The following is a 25,734-nucleotide window of genomic DNA, read 5'->3' as shown; positions in this document are numbered from 1 at the left end:
TTCATTTTCAATTGCGCTTTAGCGAAAGGCAGAATATAAATACTCAATTTGAATAGTGTTTCACTGGAAGAAGAAAATAATCTGACTTCTGTACCAAGGCAAATAGCTCTGGTTTCTTGCAGTCTGGCTCTTCCTCCTGGATTTGCAAAGAAAAACCACATGGTGTTGCTATGATGGTGTCACCATCACTATTGCTTTTAAACCAGCTGCTGTTTCCTCTGCTTCTTCCCACCATCAAGCAGGTGTGTAGGTTTTAAAATTAATAAAATTATTTTTCCTTTGGCCAATGCATTAGTTATTTAAAAGTTTTTGAAAGATGTTATTACAAATATCATTATATTTTAAAAATATTAACACTCTACCTGCTTATTTTCAAAGCTGAAAAGAAAAATATGGAGCAAACTCCAGTAAAACAAAAACAAAACAAAACCCAAATCACATAGACACCTGGGCGGACAGCATGAAGGGCTAAAATGATCACAATAAGTGGACAAAAAAAGTTCATCCATTAACATGAAATGGGTAAAATCAACACAATTTTTAAAATGATATCCCTTTTAAAAATAGCATGCATGCTTGAGGCGACATGACAACAATCTTGTCCATGAACATGACCAGGAAAAACTTACGGTGCCAACATGCCTGAATCACTTTCCCAAGAAAAAGGAAGTCTGTACAGTGAAAGGAAACTGAATGCAAGGGGTGGGACGAGTGAGCCTCCATTGGAGGCTATGTTGTCTACGGCTGTGCTTAACTTCCAGCCGAAAAGAGATGCAAACACAACAAACACAGATGTAATTTGTGTGCTGTGGGGGGCTCCAAGGGCCTCATGCTCTGACCTGAAGGTTCAGGCCCAGGAATGGGGAGATTGGTCAAGTCAGATGAGCTGGGAGACACTTTGTTAAGATATTTTACTTCCCTTGGTTCCTGAATCCATCCTCACTCCTGGATTATCTTTTTGATTATGACTTGGCTTCCTGTGGGAATTCTCTTTATCATCACCTCCATACCCTTCATCATTAAGACTTCCATTTGTTTATTTTCTAGTCCCTGTGCTGAGTATCTACGTGCATCATTCCCCCACAGTCCTTAGAGCTACTATAATCATCTCGATTTTATAGATGAGAAAACTGGCACAGAAAAGTGAAGTAATTTGCCCCAACTCACATTGACTAAGTAGCAGAGCTGGGTCCTGAACCCAGACACAAGTCCAAATACTTTGTTCTTTTTTTTTTTAGGTTCTGGTTTTTCAGTGCCTTTTTGTTTGTTTGTTTTTTAATTTATTTTTATTTTATTTTATTTATTTATTTATTATACAGCATGTTCTTATTAGTCATTCATTTTATACACATCAGTGTATACATGTCAATCCCAATCTCCCAATTCATCCCACCACCACCACCCCTCTGCCGCTTTCCCCCCTTGGTGTCCATACGTTTGTTCTCTACATCTGTGTCTCTATTTCTGCCTTGCAAACCAGTTCATCTGTACCATTTTTCTGGATTCCACATATATGCATTAATATACGATGTATGTTTTTCTCTTTCTGACTTACTTCACTCTGTAGGACAGACTCTAGGTCCATCCACCCCACTACAAATAACTCAATTTCGTTCCTTTTTATGGCTGAGTAATATTCCATTGTATATATGTACCACATCTTCTTTATCCATTCATCTGTCAATGGGCATTTAGGTTGCTTCCATGTCCTGGCTATTGTAAATAGTGCTGCACTGAACATTGGGGTGCATATGTCTTTCTGAATTATGGTTTTCTCTGGGTATGTGCCCCCAAATACTTTGCTCTTAACCACTATTCAATTTGTACTGATTGTCTTGGCTGCTTGTAAGAATATTTCACAAGGGGAGCAACTGTCATCATGATTATTAGCAATCACCTTTGTCTCTTGTGAATCTGGTTGACTTGGGCCAGTCTCCAAGAGACAAATGAACTCTAGTTTATTGTTCTACAATATTTGCTGTATTTGGTTGCTTGCAAGTATATTTAACAAAATAGGCATTCAAAAAATGTTAGCCATTAATATCATGATTATTAGCACTACTGGTTTCTTATGAGTTTGGTTAGCTTAACATAGCCCTTAAGAGAATAATCATCTCCGGTTTATTGTTCTAGAAAGCATCCAGTTTCCAGAGCAACAAGGCTAAGGACCAGGTTTGGTTTGAGTTTCTATCCCCAGAGCTACCTTGGGAAGTCTCTGCCTGAGCACGCCTATTACACTTCTTTATCTCAGTGTTTTTGAATGACAACAATCTGTAATCAAGATAGCTAAAATAAAGTCAAGCAAGATCAGAAATTACATAAAAAAGTGAAATAATTATACCAAAATGAAATACGTATTTTAGTTGGACATCAAATCTAGTACTGATCTTCCTGAGAGCCAAGGTGAAAAGGAAAATCCAGCAAGAAACATACCTTTCATTGTCTGGTAAAAAGTAGTTTACCACTTCTTCAGGAAGGGCAAACTTCTTGGTACTAAATCTTAGACAGAGTTTACTATATATATCCTCATCAAATAACATTTAATAGGGTGATGAATCTCATCAAAAAGTAGGTTACACAAGATGCAGACGTTATTTTTATTGATGCTTCTAATTCCAACCTATGATAGAAAGGTAGACACAATGTTTAATTGGAGTAATTTTTAGCAGAGGTTGTGTCTACCTTTCGGTCTGGTTCTTCGACATGACATCAGATTGGAGCAAAAGGGACTGAAAAGGAAAACCTTAGGCATCTCCCTCAAGCATCTGTAGTCTCAATCATGCCTTGATGGGCAATACAGAGCAGTCAATTCAAAACTGAGCTGTCTGGTGAGAGGTGACTGAAAAGAGCTCTATGCTGATTGGAAAGAAATTTATGTCTTGTGGCTGCCAAGTTGGGATTAGACAGCAAGATTGATTTTTGTTATGTTTACTAAGAAGCCCAACATGCATTTTTGTCCTAGCAGAGGACAACTTCAATTATACTTGTAATAAATATCTGTGGGGCAAAGACATAGTAAGAGACTATCTCAATATTGCATATGGCTATCAACGTATTAGTACAAATTCATCTACAGTTTGTCTCTATGACTTTAAATAATTTTTCCTACTTACCAATGTAAAGAAATATATATTTAATAATAAATCTGGGACTTCCCTGGTGGCGCAGTGGTTGAGAGTCCACCTGCCGGCAGGGGACATGGGTTCGTGCTCCGGTCCAGGCAGATCCCACATGCCGCGGAGCTGCTAGGCCCGTGAGCCACGGCCGCTGAGCCTGCGCGTCCGGAGCCTGTGCTCCGCAACGGGAGAGGCCACAACAGTGAGAGGCCCGCGTACCACCAAAAAAATAAAATAAAATTATAATAATAATAAAAAATCTGTCTGTATTTCTATCTATACCTCTATATATCCATCTTCATATATATATGTATATGTGTGTATATATGTGGATGTGAACATATACATGTATATGTGTATACACGTGAGTGTGAACATATGTGTGTATACGTATTTGTATGTGTATGTGTTTTGATTCCATAGAAGATTTTTGAGTTTCTCTGCTAAAGAAGTTTGAAAGCTATTGTTTCAAATTTTTTTTTCTGCCTAGCTTTTTATTGTCTGTTTGAAAATTTTAACTTAACCGTATGTTAATTGTTTCCCAACTTATTATGCTAAATTTAAAATATTTATTTATTTATGATGCTAACATGGACATCCTCATCCATAATTCTCTGTGTACATCTCAATTGTTTCTTCCAGGTAAAGGCGAAGCAGTGGAATGGCTCATTCAAAGGGTGGAGGCTGTTTTAGAACTCTTGGTATAGATTTTCCAGAAAAACTATGTACCAATACCTCCCTCCCGCAGCAGGCTTGCATGTCGTTATGATTTATGAACAGTAACAGTCATGCTGGTTCCCATTTTCCGGGCAGCTGCCCCACAGTTTAAAGAAATGTCTCCTGTAGTCTTCCCAGCCACCTTGCAAGGTTGGTCATCTGTTCCCCCTACAAACGAAGGCCTGGAGCTCAAAGGGACACAGTTGTCCAGAATTACAAAGCAAGGAACAAGGCGTGCTGGAATCGGAGGTCCTTTCTCTGGTTCTCTCTTGCCTTATGCCAGGATGCTTCCCACACTCAGACAATAGGCCGCTTCTTACTCAGGAGGGGAAGTAACCACTCTCACTCTGTTTCCTTTATACCTGTTTGCGTCGCATTTCCAGAGTGCTACCTGAGCCTATCAGGGGCTCCTTGCCCCACTCTCTTATATTTAAAATGGTATTTTGAACCCATTACAAGGCCCTCTCGATTTTGACTGACAGGTGATGTCATTTTAAGGTGAAAAGTATTGTATTGGGCCTTTCTTTAGTTTATGAATATAAGACCAGGGCTCCTCGATCCTGGTTCACCCACAAGCTGGCACAGGTCCTCTGGGTTATCTTTGCATCCTGGTGTTAGAGGACCCAGCCACTGAGAGGTCAGGAGATGACGGGTGAAGCAGCAGCAATTCTATCAATTAAAATAAAATACTAACTCTCCTTTGGTCTCATATCCAGCAATAATTCACTTAGTGGAATTAGTTTGTTTTTGCTTAGAGGAATACCCCTGACTCATAGATTTCTCCGCGAGCCAGATTTCATGGTCTGTGTCAGAAATCTCTCTAAATCCTCCTAAGTTGTGTTTCATTCTGTACGATGCATGTTTGAATGCTCCTGGGGCTTATCCATAAAACTCCCTCAGATGGCTGACGTTTCTCTACCTTCCCACCCCCGAGTTTGGAGAATACAGATCACTTTAAATGCTGGGTTCAATCCAACACTTTAGATCTAGAGCACAGAACTCAGACTAACAAGAGCTATCTTGGTGGGGACACCACGCCCGCCAGCCCCACCTTCTTCCTGGTGGGCTTCATGGTCACCCCATGACACCCATCTTCTATCCCGACCACATCTTGGCCCTTTGAAGAACTGCAGCCACTGATCCTCCTCTCAGCCTCCGCAGCTCAGCAGGAGGTAACTCCCCTTCCTTTGAACCCATCACTCACCAGCTCAGATCTCCCCCCTTCCCTGACTTATCTTCATTGCCTTTTTACCCTCTTGCCAGAAAGCAGTTCGCCTGGCCAGCAATGATTCGGCCCGGTCCCAACTCACGCCTTCAGTGCGAATACTATACGCTTCTAAACAGTGATGCTTGAGGACCAGCCAGCCCCTTCAGAAAGAGAATCTCCCATGCATGAGAATCTCACATTAATGTTATCACTTCAGTGTCCCCTGTCCTCATAGCACTTACATTTTGTAAGTCGTACATTCTAGCAAGTTCCTGAAAGAAATCACAAGCCAAGCCAATGGCAACCTTAAAATTAATTTTAAAATCTTTTCACTTACACCATACACCCAAATAAATCCAAATGGGTGAGAGATTTACAGGTAAAACATGAAACCATATATGTACTGGAATAAAACACAGGTGAATTTCATTATAAAACTTGGACATGGAGAAACGTTTTCCAACTATGACTCCAAATCCAGATGCAGCAAATAAAACATTGAGTTAAAAAAAATTCGTGTGTGAAAAAAAGATCATAAGTCAAAACACAAATGTTAAAGTGGAATAAAATACATGCAACATATATCATAGACAAAAGGTTAATAACCCTTATATATAAAGAACTCTTAAAAATTATGGGAGAAAAAAAACTAACAGTAAAATGGGCAAAAGAGATAAACAGAAAATTCAGAAAAATATATAGATGTATATACATACACACAATGTATTCAAATGTATGTATACAAATGACCCTTGTACACGGAAATGTTTAACTTCACTTATGATAAGAGAAATGCAAATTAAACTGCACAGAGATATAATTTCTCCTGAATCTGACAGGCAAAATGTCAAAGATTTGATAACATCCTCTTGATGAGGCTTTGAGGAAATGGACTCTCATAACTTGCTAGGAGGCAACTTCTAATGATGTGTGCATTTACCTCTTGGTAAATGGGATTTGGTAAGCTGGATTTACCCAGAAATCCAACTTCTAGGAAATTAGTCTGAAGATATACCTGTATGAATACAAAAAAATTATGCATTGAAGTTGTGATTTATAAGAGCAAATTGTTGGAAGTTGTCTAAATGCCAATACTTAGGAGAATGGTTGAATAAGCAATGATAAAGCCACACAGGGGAGCAGTACGCAAGTGTTTAAAAAAAAGAAATGAAAAAGATTTCTGTAAACTGATTCGTGCCCCGGTCTGGGAAGATTCCAGATTCGTGCCACGGGTTCGTGCCCCGGTCTGGGAAGATTCCACACGCCGCGGAGCGGCTGCGCCCGTGAGCCATGGCCGCTGAGCCTGCGCGTCCGGAGCCTGTGCTCCGCAACGGGAGAGGCCACAGCAGTGAGAGGCCCGCGTACCGCAAAAAAAAAAAAAAAAAAAAAAAAGAATATGGAATGGAGAGAAAGAATCATGATTTTGGATTAGACTTGGAAACATCAAATGAGTGTGTGTGTGTGCGTGTGAGTGTACGTGTGTTGTGTGTCCTGTTCATACACCTCTTATGAGGTGTGGGGGAAGAAGGTAGCATTAGGTTCAGCTAGCCTCCTGGGGAATGGGATCCCAGTTAGGAATTGAAGAAAATAGGATTCGAAAACAGATTATTCCCTCTCCTGAGTAAAGACCAAGTTACAGTTTGTGAAAATTAGACATGGAGAGACACAGAGACACAGGAGATGAGACCCTGTTTTTAGCACATCATGCCAGGTAGCTCAGCCACGTGGAAAGAGCATAGGCTCTAGAGAAAGGTCCTACAATTCCAGCTTCAGGTCCTCATTTTTATGGGGAAAAGATGACCAAGCTGGCAAGGTGGTTGGAAGGACTCTAGGAGAGATGTCTACAAACTGTGGGGCATAGTGCAGGTGCCCAGGAAGCGGGAACCAGCATTACTGTTACTATTCATAAATCACAACATCATGCAAGTCCACTGTCAAAAGGACACATTTGTACATAGTTTTCTGGAAAATCTATACCAAAAATTCTAAAACTGTTTTCATCTTTTGAATCAGCCATTCCACTTCTCTGAATTTATCTGGAGGAAACAATCGAGATACACAAAGAGAGTTACTAATGAGGAGGTCCATTTTACCATAATAAAGTAATACTTTAAAAATTGACCACAGTTAAAGTATGGTTAAATTTCTTAAATCCAGGCAGACATATAAATAAAATATAAAATAATCTGTATAACAATAGTTTTCAAACTTATTTTAGCAGGGGAACCTAAAGACTCATATAAACTCCAAGTATATATACATGGATGGATAGATAGAATTTTTTGTTAAAAATATATATAATTACTTTGGTAATTAGAGGAATTAAAATAATTGCAGACAAACTGTAGATACTATCTCCATCATTCCCTTTACCTTTATTAGTTAGAATATTTGGGTAAAGAAAATCTTTTCCTTCTCCTTCTCTTCCCAGCACCCAAAGGTTTTTGTTTTTCTTTTTGTTTTGAGTATCACTATGGAGCCATGGATTCTTTGTGCTGTGATCCGTAACTGCCATTATTCTTTCTGCTGCTCAAATGGTTTTACATTTGGCAACGGGAACTCCTTTAGCTGGCGCCTGCATTTTTTTCAACACGTCCACATCATTCATCTTTGAGCCCTTCCTCCCTTTCTGGTTCAAGATGTTCCAGCCTCACTCTATGTGTTTTCCTCCCCCAGCACATTCTTCTAAAGAGCCCTGTTCCTGTAATGGAGATCTTGGTATTTAGAAGCCAAGATCTGGGCACTAGCAGTGCTCATGGTTCCTGGAGTATCACTGCTTCTAGATTCTTTCAATGGACACACCCTCAAATGTTTTATTATCTACTTTCTTATTTAAAAAGAATTTTTTATTTTTACATAGCATCAAAAATACCAAAATGTAAGGATTTACAGCTTTACTTTTTATTCTCGCATTCAGCCTCTTTCTTGTGCTGATCAGAGTAAGGGGTAAAGAAATAAATTGAAAAATAAAGGTAGGGAGACGAAATTAATTTGTTTAAGGGCATAACGCTGCTTCTCTCTGGAGCATGGGACTAGGAGATGTGAGAGAAGCAAGCTGGAGTTTCAAAGAGACAGAAGAGATATTAGGGAAGCAGCTACAAAGCGAAGTGAGGGTGCTTCAGAAGGTAGATGCCTACAAAAGGTTTTAAGAAGTTTTGCTGTTTCTTATGTGATGAAATTCTCATTTTCTACCTCATCAACAGACTTCAGTGAAGACACTACTTTTCTAGACCTTTGGATTAGATTTGTGTTTCTCTTAATACTGACATCAAGCAGAAATTGTTCTTAGTGCAAGAAGGTCCAGGATTATTTGGATTATAATTATTAAGGCAAAATTTCACATAGGGAGCTAAATATCACCAATTCCTATTTTCACAGAGGTGGAATGAAAAAAAGAAATACGCTCTGGAATTATTTTGTAACTCATTCCACCACCTTGGAGTAATGTAATGTTGACCAAAGTACTTAACTTTTCTCAGTCTCATTCCATCCAGAAAAATTGTGGAAGACCTGGAAATGGGCAGAGTTGACTGGTATCCCTGCAATGGAATGTTGGGCATTATTTAAACCAGTGTCTCAACCTGGGGTGATTTTGTCCCCCAAGAGATATTTGGCCATTTCTGCAGACAGTTGTGGTTGTCACAACTTGGGGGTTGCTACTGGAATCTAGTGGATAGAGAGCAGAGATGCTGTGAAACATCCTATCACACATGAGACAGCCCTTCACTGTGAAAAATTGTTTGGCCCAAAATGAGATTAAGAAAACCTGGTCTAGACAGATCCTCCAGGGGCTTATCTGATTCTTAGGGGTCTACACCTTTGTTTTTTTGCTACTCTATAAATTGCAGGAATCTTAGAGCTGATTCTTGCCCATGCAGATGTAAATGAACTCTATCCCAGTGGAGATGCAAGTGGTTATTACCGTGTAGCTATTGACCACTTTTGCATTTATGAGCAAAATCATTTCAGCATTCTTGTTTTTGTTTTTGTTTTTTGCGGTACGCGGGCCTCTCACTGTTGTGGCCTCTCCCGTTGCGGGGCACAGGCTCTGGACGCGCAGGCTCAGAGGCCATGGCTCACGGGCCCAGCCGCTCCGCGGCATGTGGGCTCTTCCCAGACCGGGGCACGAACCTGTGTCCCCTGCATCGATCGGCAGGCAGACTCTCAACCACTGTGCCACCAGGGAAGCCCCATTTCAGCATTCTTGATCAATTTTATTCAAAGGCTTTTCGTTGTACCTATTACATCTTGCTGGTGCTCTCATTAACGAATGAATTAAATAAAACCACTGACAAGTATATTTGCGTAACAGTCATGATTTTATCCACTTGAAAAAAATTATGCTTTACTTCTCCTATCTGTAAAAGAAAAAAAAATAGCCTCTCAAGGTTACAATTGGAGTAAACAGGTCCATATGTGTGACACTGCCATTGTGGCAATTAGCTGGGCTCAGGCACTGTCACTTTCTTTACTTCCTTTCTCAGGAAAATTGTGAAACAGGATATTCATCTTTAAAACCCCAAGACTATGTATGCATATAGCTGATTCACTTCATTGTACAGCAGAAACTAACACAAAATTGTAAAGCAATTATACTCCAATTAAAAAAAAAAAAAAACCAAGACTCTCTTTTCTTCACCTTTGCCCTTTCCCCAGAAATGTTCTCTTTCCCCTTATAAAGATTCCTATAAGTGCCAGATCTCTACCCTGCCCTCTAATAAAACCTATTCTCATTAAGAGATCTAATAACAATCATTTACAAGTTGGAATAAATTTGATTCAGTATGTCACCCTCTTCCAGACACCCTTGATAAAAGAAGTGAGATACTAACATACAATTTGGGGAGAGTACTTTTACAGGAAGAAGGGGTTTTCTGATAACCCAGATATTATACTACAAAAAAATCACCAATCCTATCTTTGAGCCAGCACAGGGCCTTAGTTTTCTCTGGTAACCATTGAGATCGGCAGGAAACAGTGACAAGTAAATGTATCTGAATATAAAGGATACATGAAAACTAAATTAAAAGGGCTTAGCAGAGCAAAGCATGCACATTATATTTTTAAAGATCACATCCAATGACAGGATAAAGATGAATAGGATGGGAAGGGATTTAGCTTTTAGGAATTTTGTGAACTTTTGAAAACATTTGAAAATGCAATATTTTCTAAAGGATTTCTTAATCATTCCTGTCTTGTCCATCATGAAAAAAAAATGTGATGTTTGCATTTTTCTGGATTTCTGAATCTCTGCCATTTGGACTTATTTAGCAAACTCTCTCCTGAGATGTAATACAATGCGAATAAAACCCAGCTCTATCCATAGCAAATACAAATCGTATTCATTTATCCTTTGGAGTACAAACTTCAACCGTAACTAAATACAATATGCTGGCTCTTTTTGTGCTTTCTATGAACTTTTGAAGCAGGTTTGTGATGAATAGATTTTATAGGATTATGAAGTTTTAGTTTGCTTTTAAATATTTCAGAAAGAAATCATAAATATGACCTCATATGTTAATAAATCAATTATGGAATGCTGTTTTATACATATGTTTAAAATATGACCCTATCCAAAACTCCTTAAACAAATACTAAGAAATAACTTTAAACTCTTATTCAGGAGGCTCTGGTTTTCAAAACACTGTGTATGGAATTCTGCTGCTGCATATAAAGGAAAAGAAAAAACAGTTGCTTCAACCCAAATTTATATTGTTTCTAATACATTAAATATTAAAGCCATGTTGAGGGTGTGACATTTGCTCTCCATTGGGCTGCTTCTCTCCTTATTTTCTCATTTCAAGTTGAAGCTAAGAAGTTAAGGGCAAGAGTAAGAACAAGCCTGCCAAGTGGATTGAGACATTGACACAGACCTCTTAGGAGTCCATGTACTCAGTTTTATATTACTTTTTTACATTTGTGTTACCATTTGATGCAAAAGGTCAAGAACCATGGTTAGAAGTTCAATAATCATGATATGCCTCTATGATTAGGATTTATTTCTATAAGGTCGCTTTCTGCTTCATAGCAGTGAACCTTTAGAACTGTTGTTTATCCGTTTGTTTATGGGATGGTCAAAATGGCTCCAGGACATCTCTATACGCAGAAAACAAACAAAGATTGTCTTATTCTCTAGAAATGTATTTGAAGGACATATAATTTAATATTTCTTTATTTATCATTGATCTTTGGGCCTCACCTTCAATACTTAATGGCCTAATCAACCAGGAAAGTGGTTCAGCAAAGTCATCTCTAAAAGTGGAAATGTTACCACGTTCAGTTGGGAGCAGAAAACATTACCTTCCCCTAAGGGCTACTTTGGAATCATTGCTAATGAACATGAATTCTGTACTAGCAAGTACAGAAAAAAAAAAAGATTAAAAGTCCAAGATGTGAATAATCATTTTCAGCTTAAAATTCTGTGTTAAGGTTTTTATAATTCTAAGACTGGTTTTGGATTTTTAATACCTCAACTTCAGAGTACTGAATGCTTAAACCAGAGGTTTCATATGTGTCTGCCTTCAGAAACAGCCAGGTTGTATAAGTGATGAGAGCAGCTTGCAGTAGAAGGATAAAAAGCAATAGAGAGTAGATGGCCTGTGACAGATGGGAGAATGCATCTTCCACCACTTGAGACACACAAGTGTGATTTTGTTTTTTGATGCTACTGTGCCAGGTAAATAAAATACCCCTGTTGCCATATTGAGACCATCATTTCCCAATTTGCTGCCACAGACCCAGGATTGCTGCTAAATATTCAGCTGGAGAATACCCAGCCTTCTTCAAACCCTTTTGTAGTGTTTATTCTGTTGTTTTTGTTATTTGTTTGCATTAATAGAGCTGGAATTCTCCTTACACTAAGCTGAAACTTCTGCTTCTTCATGTTAGTTCACCATAACCAGAGAAAATTTAAACCTTAGCCTACAAGAATCAAAAGAAACTGAAATGTCCATTCATCTAATTCTGACTGTTGTATAAATTTCCTCTCCACTGTTTCCAGTGCTCATTCTTGGATGAAATCCTTAGTATATTTTTCACAAGAGTCTTTGTATTATTTATCATTATACATTAGATTTCTATTCTCTAAAATAAAGCTTCCAGACCCTTTCGCTTTGCCTGGTATGACCTGCCTTCTGTCCCTTGGTTTGCTTCTTGAGAATGAGCATCCCAGACATTGTTTGTCTGTTGCCTCTTTGGGGTCAGATAAGGCAGGATGTTGTTAGCACTAGATGAGTATAAAATTCAACACTCCAAGGGACATCTAGGTACGTTTCTTCTCATTCTCATTTCTTTTGGGTCAACAATTTTACAAATTTATCACAATTTCAGTCTAGAATACTGTTTACAATGTACCCCATAAAATTTATATGACCCATACAGAGAAAACTATTAACCAGTTTTTTGAAGAGATTTGTTCGAAAAAACTTAAATGAAGTTATGGACATTTAATTAGAATGGGAAGATTGAATGTCATAAGTTGGAAGATGTCAATTCTTTCCAGATTAAATGAGCTTGAATATGATGCCAACAAAAATCTTAAAAGCACTCTAAAGTTCATGTGGTACAACAGATGTGAATAACGAACAATAAAAAAGATTTATGAGGAGGAACGAGCCCCGGTGGTGTGCTGTCAAAACTGGCTTTCAGAGGGAAAAACAAAAACAAAAATCCATGGTGTCCAGTGTTTGCCAATCTCTATGGTGTGAATACGTCCATTATGGGTCAATTTCAAGCTACCAACGTGACATGACTGAACATGGCATTGGAAAGACATGCACAGAATTGGCTCGTATGAGCTGGTAAAAGCTAGCTTCTGCATATCACTGACGGAAGCAAGTAAAACAGTATTGTAACCCAGTGTTTAAAATATGGTAAAACAACAATTTTAAAACATACTATTATTTTTAAAAAAGGAGAGAAAGAAAAAGAAAGGGAGAGAGGAGAAGAAAGATCAGAGTAACATAATGAATATCCCAGCAATGGATTATATTCTTTATAAAAATATAATGATAGGAATTCATCTCAAATTAATGGAAGCATTGTAACAAATGATGCTGGGACAATCAGTTGGCTATTTGGATCGGGGAGGAAGGCACATGGGAAATAATTTAGAACTTCATCTCACATTAAAATCTATATAAGTTTGTGAATGAATGAAAATCAGAAGAAGAAACAAAGGTATGTGTGATTCAGGCTTCTAGTGGAGGGTAGACTTTTATGATAAAAGAGACAGAAAAAATGTAAATAAATCGATCAATATATTTAACTACATAAAAGTAAAAGGATTTGTGTAAAAAAAACTCCACAAATTAAAAATCAAACAAAGGAACTTCTGCTTCTGGATAAGATAGAGGAACATAGAAGAGATTTACTCTCTCACTTGAAATAAATAAATAGACAAGTGTATATAAAAACAATTTTCAAGGCCCTGTGCATTAAGCAAAAGCAGACAGTAATCCTTGAGAGACATGAAGCAAATGAGATGGGCCCTATGATTGCCCCAGATTGCTGCCTTGAGAGAGTTTCTAGGCAGCAGTGCAGAGAGGATAAGCTCAGGCAGAGTCCCATAGACTCTGTGAGCTAGGGAATGCACTATAGCAGTATTAAGAGGAAAATTCATAGTACAAATACTATATCAGATAGGAATAAAGGTCTCAAATCAATGACCTCACTTCCTATCTTAAGAAATTAGAAGAAAGCAAATTAATCTTAGAGTAAGGAGAAGAAAGGAAATAATAAAGATCAGAGCAGAAGTCAATGCAATAAAAGTCAGAAAAAAACAACAGATAAAATTAATAAAACAAAAATTAGTTCTTTGATAGGATTAATAAGTGTGGCTGATCAGGAAACAAAGAGAGAAAACACAAATTATCACTATCAGGATGAGAGATGTCATCTCTAAAGAATCTAGAGATATTAAGAAGATACTAAGGAAATAGTATGAACAACTTTATGTCAATAAATTTCAGAGGTTAGATGAAGTGAACTAATTCCTTGAAGAACACAAATTATCGAAGTTCACTCTAAAAGAGATAGATAATCTATTCAGAGAAATTGAATCTATTCAATTTCTAATAGATATCTATTAGAGAAATTGAATTTGTAGTTAAACACCTTTCCACATGGATACCAAGGTGGGAAGGGTGGGTGGGATGAATTGGGAGATTGGGACTGAAATATACACACTACTATATATAAAATAGATAACTAATGAGAACCTGCTGTATAGCACAAGGAACTCTACTCAGTGCTCTGTGGTGATCTAAATGGGATGGAAATCCAAAAAAGAGGGGATGTATGTATACATATAGCTGATTCACTTTGCTGTACAGCAGAAACTAACACAACGTTGTAAAGTAACTATACTCCAATAAAAATTTTAAAAAAACCTTCCCACAAAGAAAATTCCAGTCTTGAATGGTTTCAATGGTGAATTCTGTATCAAAGAATAAATAATACCAGAGCTATATAAACTCTTCCAGAAAATTGTGCAGGAGGTAATACTTTGCAACTATGAGGCCAGCATTACCTTTATATCAAAGCCAGATAAAGATACTCTAAGAAAGGAAAACTACAGACCAATATCTCTGATAAACATAGATGAAAACATTTTAAACAAAATTTTAGCAAATTGATCCAAGAATATATATATTAAAAAATACATCGTGACCATCATGCAAGATTGGTTTAACATTGGAAATCAACCAATACAATTCACTATATTAACAAAGTAAAAAACCAAAAGTCATCATCTCAATACATTCAAGAAAAGCATTTGACAAAATCCAACATCCATTCCTGATAAAATGTCTCAGCTAACTAGAAATAGAAGGGAATTTTCTCAATTTGAGTAAAGTACATCTAACAAAAACCTACAGCTAATATTATACTTTGTGGTGAAAGACAGAATCAATCAGGGTTCTCAGAGAAACAGAACCAGGAGGCCAGTTAGAATGACTGAGTAAATTCATTGCTAGCAGAATGGAGTTTGTAAAGATGATTAAGACATAGCTTCTGCCCTCCAGCAGAGTAAGGAAGACACTCTTTGGAGAATGTAGCATAGCCCCTCCTGCCTATCTCCTGTGTGACCCCATGTAAGGGACTGTCACCTCTATGCCCATGGAAATATCAAACAGCACAACCTCTAGCCCATGCTGGGGAACCCCCAGCCCAGATACGCCCTCAAAGCCCCCATCCTGTTTTGCTCTTACTTCACTCCAGAGCCTTTCTCCTTAGGGAATCCTTTCGCTGTTTACTGTGTAAGTAATAAATTTTATTTCATATTCATAGGCACCTATGCAACATTTGTCCTGATACTTATATAAGTAACTGGGCAGGAGGGCTGGTTTATATCCCCAAGTCCCAGCACAGAACTTGGCACAAGGTTGGCTTCATAAAGATTGAATGAATAAGTGAATGTCTCTCTGTCTGGAATTTTACCTTCACTTCCAGGCACCATGCCTCACCTTCTCAGTGTCACAGAAGAGAGGCCACCTCAGACCTAAGCCCTTCAGTTGAGCTGTCTGCCGTGGCTAAACCAGATCCTTTCAGGGACCAAGCGTGCTTTAATACTTCAGTTCAAGTTTACTCTCTTCTTGTTCTAAATCACACCCAGTACATCAATTCTCCCTAGTTTAGTTCTGACTCCTTCTAGTGAGAAGAAACAGGATGATTTTAAAATAAAGAGTTCAACTCCTTCCCTGGGAATAACCCTTACAAAATATGTCTTTATCTGATTATTTGTTGACCAAAATCACAGCCTTGTGTATATGATCTGAAGGAAGCCACAAAAAAAGGGTTTTGACTAAAAGCACTATTTGCTTTGGGCTGCACACGGCAGAATTTGATTTGTGACGACCGGAATGTCAGCCCAATAATACAACTGCAATTTCTCTAGCTATTTACCTTTAAATCTCAGTATTACACTTGCTACAGATGATGTATGAAAGTAAAATATTTGCACAGTGTGTGATTCAGTCAAGAGCAGACAGCGCTGCACCCGAGTGGGAGGGGGATGCTCTGCTGACCTCGCCAGGACCAACATTTTTGTAGGAGGCGAGCAAACCTCAGCGTTGTGTGTGCTCTGTGGATGTGCCCTTAGTTAGGTCACTGCCCTAGTGACAGTTATTGACAAACGCTGCTGAGTTGTGACATAATCACAGTCTCAGTTTCAGTTTGTTGAGGGGACGGGAGGCAACTGACAGGCTGATTATTTTATTCATCACTGTTCTTCCGTGCGTTTCACGTTGTCACAGGCACCAATTTGAGGAAGTAGTTTTCCTAAATTACGGAAATTCTTAGGTTCTTTTCTATATGTCCCAAATCTCCCTCTCTTTGCAGATTTGGCTACTGCCTTTTGGGAGTCCCAGCCTTCTTTTCCTTCCCTCTTTCCTGGGCTTGGGGGTACATGTTTCCAAAATGAGGCATTTGAAATACCGTGTGTGTCTGAGGGAGGACCCTGCCTATCAGATTATGATAGTTTAAAACAGCTTGTAAAAGAAAACCCACTTGAATTTACCCCAAGAAAAGCTCATTTTGTTGCTAATTTAATTTTAGCGAAAGGCCTTATGTTGAACGTGCCCCAGGAATTTCTATAAGATCTATTTATTCAACCCAGAGGGATTATCTGACTCTTATAAGCTAATCCTCTTGAAAAGTATGTCTCAGTTCCATGAGGAAGCATGTGATATTCTTTACATTATGAGTGTTTGAGTTTGATCTGGAATAAATGAGGCCGGTAGCACTCTCAGCCACCTACGCCTGCATCACTGGAGACACGTGAGCTGTCCCAGGGAGGTTTGTAGTTACTGAGATTTCTTTTGATTGTTAGAAAATCAAACAATGGATTTAATGCGATTGCCAAGTTGACATATAGAAATTGGTTGCAACAAATTCAATCAATAAATATGTATTGAGTTGCTACTGTGCGTCGGGCGCTGTCATAGATGCTGAGGTGAAGATAAGGGAGCCCAGCAACAGAGAACTCTGTCCTCCGGAGCTCACATTCAGGTGGGGAAGACAGACATGGAACAGAAGAACAGAGCAATATGTAACTTATATGATTAGTGATGTGAAAAGACTTCAAGCAGGGAAGAGGAATAGAGAGTTGGAGGGAGGTTGATATTTTAAGTCTTGTGGCCACAGGTGTCCTCTCTGCAGAAATGTCATTTGATCAGAGAACAGAATGAGTAGCAGGAAGTCATACAGGTGAAGGAAAAGTTTCTGGGCAAAGAGAACAGCAAGTGCAAAGGCCCTGAGGCAGAAACAAAAAGGAAGCCAGAATGGTAGGGAAGGAATGGTGGGAAATGAGGTGGGAGAAGGAACCTGGAGGCAGCTCATGCAGGGCCTCTTTGGTACTTGGAAGGACTGGGGCTTTGATTCTACGTGGTGTGAGGAGCCAGTGGGTGGCTCCACAAAGGGGGAAACTGGTTCCCATTTGTATTCTAGGTCTTGTCATCTTTGTTCTGGTCTCAGTTTTGTATCATTTGCTCCCTGAGTCAGATGCATTCCCACTATTTTCATGTCTTGGCAAGCACCTGTCAATGGTTATTCACACTTCTGGGTCATAAAACAGAAGAAAACAAATACTATTCTCTTCATACTCATGATGAAGATTGAAAAGCTGGTACCAAAGACACGGCGTGCTCAGTCCTCAGGTGTGTTTGGAGATTTGGTCAATTGTTTCCTTTTTTTCCCTCTGTTTCTTTTCTGATTCTTCAAAAATACTGTCTTGGGGGAAGAAGGAAATTTCTGATTTCTGAATAATTTTTATTTGAATCATGATATGGGCAAGCTTCTTTTTTAAATTAATAAATTATTATTTAGAGTTTTAGATTGATAGCAAAATTCAGCAGAAAGGATAGACAGTTCCCATATAACCCACTGTCCCCACAAAGACACAACTTCCCCTGCTGTGGACATCCTCACACCACAGTGCTGCATTTGTTACAATCCATGAACTTACACTGATGTAACATTATCACCCAAAGTCAACAGTTAACATTGCGGTTCACACTTGGTGTTGTACATTCTGCAGGTTTCAACAAATGTATGACAAGTATTCACCTTTGTAGTACCATACAGATTACTTTCAGTGCCCTAAAAATCCTCTGTGCTTGGCCTATTCATCCCTCCCTCCCACCAAAGCCCTGGCAACCACCGATCTTTTCACTGTCTCCATAGTTTTGTCTTTTCTGGAATGTCATACAGTTGAAATCATACAGACTATAGCCTTTTCAAATTGGCTTCTTTCACTTGGTAATATGCATTTAAGGTTCCTCCATATCTTTTCATGGCTTGATAGCTTATTTCTTTTTAGCCCTAAATAATATTCCATTGTCTGGATGTACCACAGTTTTTTTTTATCCATTCACCTACTGAAGGACATCTTGGGTGCTTCCAAGTTTTGGCAATTATGAATAAAGCTGCTGTAAACATACATGTGTGGGTTTTCGTGTGGACATAAGTTTTCAATTCATTTGGGTAAATATCAAGGAGCTTGATTGCTGGATTTTAGGGTAAGAGTATGTTTAGTTTTATAAGAAACCGCCAACTGTCTTCCAAAGTAACCATACCGTTTTGCATTCCCACCAGCAAATAATGACAGTTCCTGTTGCTCACCATCTTTGACAGCATTTGGTATTGTCAGTGTTTTGGATTTTGACCACTGTAATAAAGGATAATAGTATCTCATTGTTGTTTTAATTTGCATTTCCCTAATGACGTATGATGTTGAACATCTTTTCATATGTTTATTTGCAATCTGTATATCTTCTTTTGTTGAGGTGTCTGCAAATCTCTTTTTACATAAGATATTTATTGTTAAAATTGTGGATAAAACAAGTTATTACTATTATTATCATTATTGCATCCCCTTTTCATGGTGACTTGTTCTATATATTGAGATGATAGCTCCATTTTGATTGTTTTCCAAGTGACACTAGTGACAAGATTTTCCGTAATCAAAATTTTAAATGGGATGAGGGGGTAAAGATATATTATTATAAGTAACCCTTCACAGAATCATATGTATTTGTTAGTGAAAATAATTACTCATTTATTTAATAAACATGAGTGGTTTCTGTGTACAATACTCAGTCATTTATATGTATGTATATATTTTTTTAATGCTTATAATAGCCCTTCATGATATGTTTTATTATTCCCACTGTGCAAATGAGAAAATATCAGGCCTTATATAAATATTTTTCCATTGTATGTGACAGAAAACTTTAATTTAAATGTGTTTGATAAAAAAAAATGGGAATATATTAGTTTATGTAACTTTATAAACAAGAGCTAGAGAATATGTCAGGTAGGGCTTGATTCAGGGCCTTAATGATATAGTCACTATCCAATTTATTCTCTCCATTTCTCAGAACTACTTCCCCAGTACTGGCTCCATTCTCGGGCTCTGCATGATGCCAAGAAGGTTGCAGCAACTCCAACTTGTATATGTGGAGGTTACTGTCCTCCACAAGTCTCTTCCTCATTGCTCAAGCTAAAGACTTGGGGTAAAGTCAGATGAGACAAACCAGCTTGGCTTGAGTCACATGCTTTTTTATCTGGGTACATTTTGTCCCCCCGGGTACTGCTGTTTGATCTCTGTCTTCATGAAAAAGCAGTCTAGAGAGCAAAGACAGACATTAACCCATAATCATTCAGATATAATGACCTTGTTACACATTACTGTAAACACTATGAAGCAGAAAAGTAGGATGCTCTAAGGCCTGGGTTGTCAAATGATGGCCTGTGGACCCAATCTGGCCCACTGCCTGTTTTTATAAATAAAGTTTTATTGAAACACAGCCACGCTCATTTATTCAGGTATTGTCTACAGCTGCTTTCCACTACACTTGCAGAGTTGAGTAATTGCTACAGAGACCAAATGGCCAGCAAAGCCAAAAACTTTATAGACAAAGTTTTCTACATCAGCTCTAGCACATCTCACAGACGGAATCTAAATCTCAGGGATCAGGGAGGTCTTTCTGAGAAACTGACATTTAGGGTGAGACTGAAGGTTGAAAATGAGCTGGCCAGGCAAGTTTGTGAGGTTAAGGCAAAGTTGGGGGAATCTATGTAGTTCCAGAAAGAAAAGGCAGCATGAATGAAGATCTTGAATCAGCAGGATCTTGGCCCACTTGAGGAAAGGGGTGACGTCTTCATGGTTAAGGCATGGTGAGGGTGGGAGTGCTTGAAAAGTGCTGCAGTCGAGGACAGTGGACGTCGGGGCAGAAGTCAGATCATGCCTTGGAGGCCAAGCTAAAGTATCACAGAGGAATTCACAGAAGGGCCTTAAGCAGGGATAAGATACAGTCAGATTGGTGTCTTGAGAACATCATTCTAGCTGCTGTGTGGAGATTGGATAGGGAAGGGAGAGGAAGACAAGAAGAAATAGGGAGAGCAGTTGGGAGGCTATGGCCATGGTCTGGGAACAAGATGATGGTACTTGGACTATGAGAATGACAGTGAAAAGGGAGCGATGGATACAGGATATAATTAGACTTGGTGTTTGCTTAGATGAATGTTGAGGAGGGAAGTGGGTGCAAAAGGGTGAAAGCAAGTCATTTGCTGAGCGGAGACACTGGAAGATGAGTAGATTTGGGAGTGACAAAGACAAGAAGAGAAGAAAATGACATCTCAATCTGAGTTTCTAAGCAAGTCATCAATGAGATGAACCCTTAATAACAGGTCAGTTTAGTGCCCCAAACAAACAATATAAGGTAGATAATCTTGAAGACAATCTGTTCTTGAAGGTTTTGTAGAGACTCTGAGATATTCTTCCCCAAAATCATCTAGGACCTGAGACAGAGTTTATCTAAACACCTTTATACTGCATCAGTGTTCTCTAATATGTCATGGGAAGTTGGGTGATTGTACATTCCATTTCTTTTCTACTACACAAAAGGTGTTCTCATGACACTACACACATGAAGAGACAAGGCTGACTCCAAGTTGAAATGTCCTTGAAAGGATATGAGGTTTGCAATTTTTAAAAAGCCAGGTACCTACTCTAATAGTAATTGACACATATGAGAGTTTTTAGGTTTCCTTCTAAATAGAACATTCTGTGACAATGGAGGTACTAGGCAAGGTGAGAAGAGATGCCCTAAACAATTTTTTCAAAGGTCATGGTGATTTTCTAGTCTGTCCCCAAATAACTCAAGCATTCTGCTTCACTTTAACCAAGATTTATTCCAACATCAGCTAATTTCATGAGCTGGTAGAAATAAAGGTATCAGTAATCTTGCAACCCTTAAGTCAGATAACACAATTCCATTCATTGGGGCATGAATGAATGGCTTGTTCAATTTGCCTCAACATATCATCTCCATCTGAGCATTGTTTTTCTCCCATCTACTCTCTTGATTCCTTTTCTCTTTCTTCAGCTCCACAAAGTGCATCACTGTGTTTACACTGCTTTACCCGGCTGAGGGTCACAGAGACACAGGAGGAGGAAGCTGTGGGACGCTGAGTCTTCTGTGTGTCATCCTGAAATTAGAGGACCACTACTGGATTGGCATCCCTAACAAAAACTCGGATTTATCCCAGACTCTTCACACTTAAGGATGCAATTGAGTCACGTAAGGTTTCTATGCCATCCATTTATTTTTATCCCCTATGATCGTTGTGATGATTAATTTTATATCAACTTGACTGGGCTAAGGGATGCCCAGATAGGTGGTAAAACTATTTACTGGGTGTGTCTGTGAAGGTGTTTCTGGAAGAAATTAGCATTTGAATTGATCAACTGTGTAAAGAAGATCGCCCTCCCCAGTGTGAGTGGGTATCTTCCCATGTGTTGGGGCCCGATTAGAACAAAAAGGCAGAGGAAGGACGAATTTGCTCTCTGCTTGAACTGAGACATTCATCTTCTGCCCTGAGAGATTGGTAGCACTCCTGGTTCTCGGGCCATTGGAACAGGACACGTGCCATTGGCTCCTGTGGTTCTCTGGATTTGGGGTTTAGGTTGGATCTACACCACTGGCTTCCCTGGGCCTCCAGCCTGCAGGCGGTAGATCAGGATACAGGACAGTTGTCAGAGGGGAGGTAGACATGCTGGAGACAAACGTCCCACTCCACACATTTTGCTATCAGTGGGTCCTGCCGGAATGTAGTCTACGCATGGATTTGTCACTGCAAAGATTCTGACACTCCTGGCCAGAATGGAAATTACAATAAGGAAGGAAAGAATTTGCAAAGAAATTGCGAGTGACAAAAGTCAGTCTGTTCACAGCAAGAAAAAGGTACCCTGGTCCCAGTCTGGAGGGCACTTAGGGACGAGTGGAAAAGGGTTGCATGAGAGAACACAAGGTGGGTGGGTCGGGATCAGAGACAAAGGGCAGAGGGAACAGGACAGAAACTGAGGTGGGCAGGTGTGCTTGATTACCAAAGACTTCCGTAAAGCGAGTCCCAGGAGGCGGCTGGATGGGAAGGGGTCCCATGCACCTGGCCCCCTAGTGTCGCAGTTTCCAGTCTGGGGGCCAGAGGAGGAGGGCACACAGCAGGATTGCTGCTGAGGCAGAACTAAAGGAAACAAAGTCAAACCACACCTCTTGGCCTTTCTTGGGGCTCCTCACACCTCCCAGTGCTTAAGAATACAGATTCGGGGTGTGGATCCCCAAAATTTTGATCCAGTAAGTTTGGGGGTGGTTGTAGGCAGGAATCTGCATTTTAACGCTGGCTCCTGATAATGTTGGTGCGGGGGGACCACAACCCCACACTTACGAATCACTTAACGTGTTAGGCTGGAGAGGAACCCTGAGAAAGCGTCGGGCCTCTTCAAGGGAGGGCTGGGGAACAAAGCCTGCTTAGCCCGTGCGTCGTGAACAAAACTGGGTTGTTTCCCCGGCCCAGAATGTACCCCTTGGATGGGTTTGTCACTGCTGAGGTTCTGACCCTCCCGACTGGAGTGGAAAATCTCCATGCATGACGGCTCTGCCCGGGGTGAAGAAACGTGGTGTGGACCTACTGCTTCCTTTCGGCTGTGGGAACAGTCCTTCCATCCCAGCACCGGACTGCTCCGAGGGCATCCCATTCAGAATTGAAGTCCCTGGCGCTGCACTTGTGAAACCCGGGACATTAGCACCGGGCATGTTTCGATTTTATTCTTTGCTTTTCTTGGCAAAGCCCCTTGCAGCAGCTTCAGACGAGAGTAGTCAAGATGAAAGCATATCGGAAGCACTTACACAATAATCCTGTCACTCGTGGACTTTGAAAACCGATCCGCTTTTCCTCAGGATATGACAAGCCAGAGTGTGACCCATTAACGGTTGTCAAAGCCTTGGCCAGAGCCTGGAGGGTCCTCCAACTTGAGCCAAACCCCTTTAAAACCACCCCTCAAAACCCTTGTCTCAGAAGTGGCCACTACTGCCCCCACCCCCATACCCACCTGACCATCTTTTATTCACCATGTGCTTTTCAGAAGACAGTGCCAACCAGCGTCCTGTAATGGATCTCACTTGTGAGTCAGTGAACACAATTTCAATCAGTTTCTGCAGATGAAAATGTTAATAACTGACTTTCTCCCTACATGGAAACACGCATATACACACACTCACCTCCCGCCAGCCCAGTGAACATTAGATAATGAAAACAAACAGAAAACTCCTAGCAATATATTTTTTGTTACCTTCAACATCTTCGCTGAAACTGTCATTGCAAGCTAGTACTTGCCTACATACATCTAATAATTTTCCTTTTGAATTGCACCAGGAACCATCAGCAAATGATCATTTTTTACATATAGGAGGAAGTCAAAATAGATTCTCTTTTCAGGCTTTAATCAGAAGCATAAAGTTGATCTGGGCTAAAGGCAGCTAGCACATTCTTCCCAAAGAGTGTCTGTAGCAGCTGGCTTCCCCTGGAGTCATCGGCATTAAAAAGTCAGGATGGAAAAGGCAGGCAGGATGTCCAGAGGTAGGGAGGACGTGTTCCGGGGTCCAGGTGTTTGTTAAAGCAACATCATCTTCCAGTGAGAGTAGAACTTGTGACCCATTCAGAACTGGCCTCCCCAGTTATTATAAAACCCTCAGTCTTCGGACCAATTAAACTGTGTTATAAACACATTTTGAGTTCATAGTGTCCAGGTTGAGCCCTCAACACATACATCACTACTCTTTGGCCTTTACCTCCTCCTAAACTACCCCCACACACTGCCGTTTTTTTCTCTTGCTTCTCTGAGCTGATGGTGGATGTATTATGAGGGCTCTAAGAAATATTAGGCTTTATTTTGGTCCGATCTTTTAAATTTTTCCTCTGACCTTATTTGTCCTTTTGGCTTAGATCTGGACATACCTCTGAGATAAACGTGCATTTACCTGTTGATCTGAAGCCTATTCTCACTCTTCAGCGAGAGAGACCACTGAGTGTTTGTTTTCTCAAACACCAGCCCCGTGCGCCGAGGATGGCTCATGGGAAATCGCCGGCTCTCAGAAGCCTGCTCATCACACCAGCTCCCGGAGGGATACCTTGGATCCTGAGAGCCGCGTAGGTTTTCCAGGATCCCTGCTCCCACCTTAAGGGGCTTGCCCAGAACAGGTACTCCAGAAATACATGATGTAAGAATGTACAAAACTAGTCCAGTTCTCTCAGTGAGAAGAGAAAGAAACAGATTCAGACAAACAGAATTTTGCCAACCAGATAGCTGGTGGCAAAAATGGGAACTGGGTAGTGGTCTTTCCAAATATCATTTTGCAGGTGGAAACACCCCATATTTAGTGGCCTACAAATAACTAAAAAAAATGAAACTCAAACTTTTATACTCAAACTATAAAATTCGTAAATAACGGGCCAACATTCTGCTTCTGTATTTTTTTAAGAATTTTTTTCCCTTAATAAAAAATATGACACACTCACTAAAAAAACTGGAAACATCCAAAGATCAGAAAGAAGGGAAGAAAATCAGCTTTAAATCTAGAGTCTCAAAGAAATCCATTGTCAACACTTTGATGTATTCAAACCCAATCTTTACTTTATTATGTCTTTTCTTTATAAAAAATACTTAAAAAAATACAGTTGTAGTAATAATGTGATTTTGTGTACTTTTATTTGTTTTGGGCTTTTTATCCTTTTCCCCCAGTTATTATAAAATCTTTGTAAATATATAGGGCTCTATAATTTTTCAATGCTGTTTTCAAGGCTGTTTCCAAGACTTCCTTATTATAAATATTATTGCCATGAATATCTTTGGGAAAAGGGGTGGTTTTCATTTTTGGAATTTTTTCTCTTAGGATAGGTTCCCAATAGTAGAATGACCGGGTCACTATCAAGTTCATTTTCAAGGCTCAGGTTGTATGTTGTTTTGCGTAGGCAATGCACATTGCCAAATTTTTGTCCAAAAGAAAAATATATGTGTTCACTAGCAATATATGAGGGACTATTTCATCATACCTTGATGAATGCTTTTTAATCACTTAAAGATATTTCCTAAAGTAAAAATTGATATTTTTAAATTGTTTTCATTCCCATTTCCTCAATTCTTTGTGAAATTGAACATTTTCTTAAAGCAGTAGTTATATTTTTGTTATTTTTTAAAAACAGTATAGGACCTTTGCCCATTTATCTTTTGGACTGTTAGTATTTTTCATGTCAATATACACAAGCTTTTTATCTATTATAGACGTGATATGATTACCGTATTTGCTGTAAATATACTTTCCTAGTTTTGCTTGTTTTTTAAAAAGCATGCATACG

Source organism: Globicephala melas, chromosome 16 (genome assembly GCF_963455315.2).
Source record: "Globicephala melas chromosome 16, mGloMel1.2, whole genome shotgun sequence".
In the NCBI taxonomy this organism is placed as follows: Eukaryota; Metazoa; Chordata; class Mammalia; order Artiodactyla; family Delphinidae; genus Globicephala; species Globicephala melas.
Note: the sequence above shows the minus strand (reverse complement) of the source record.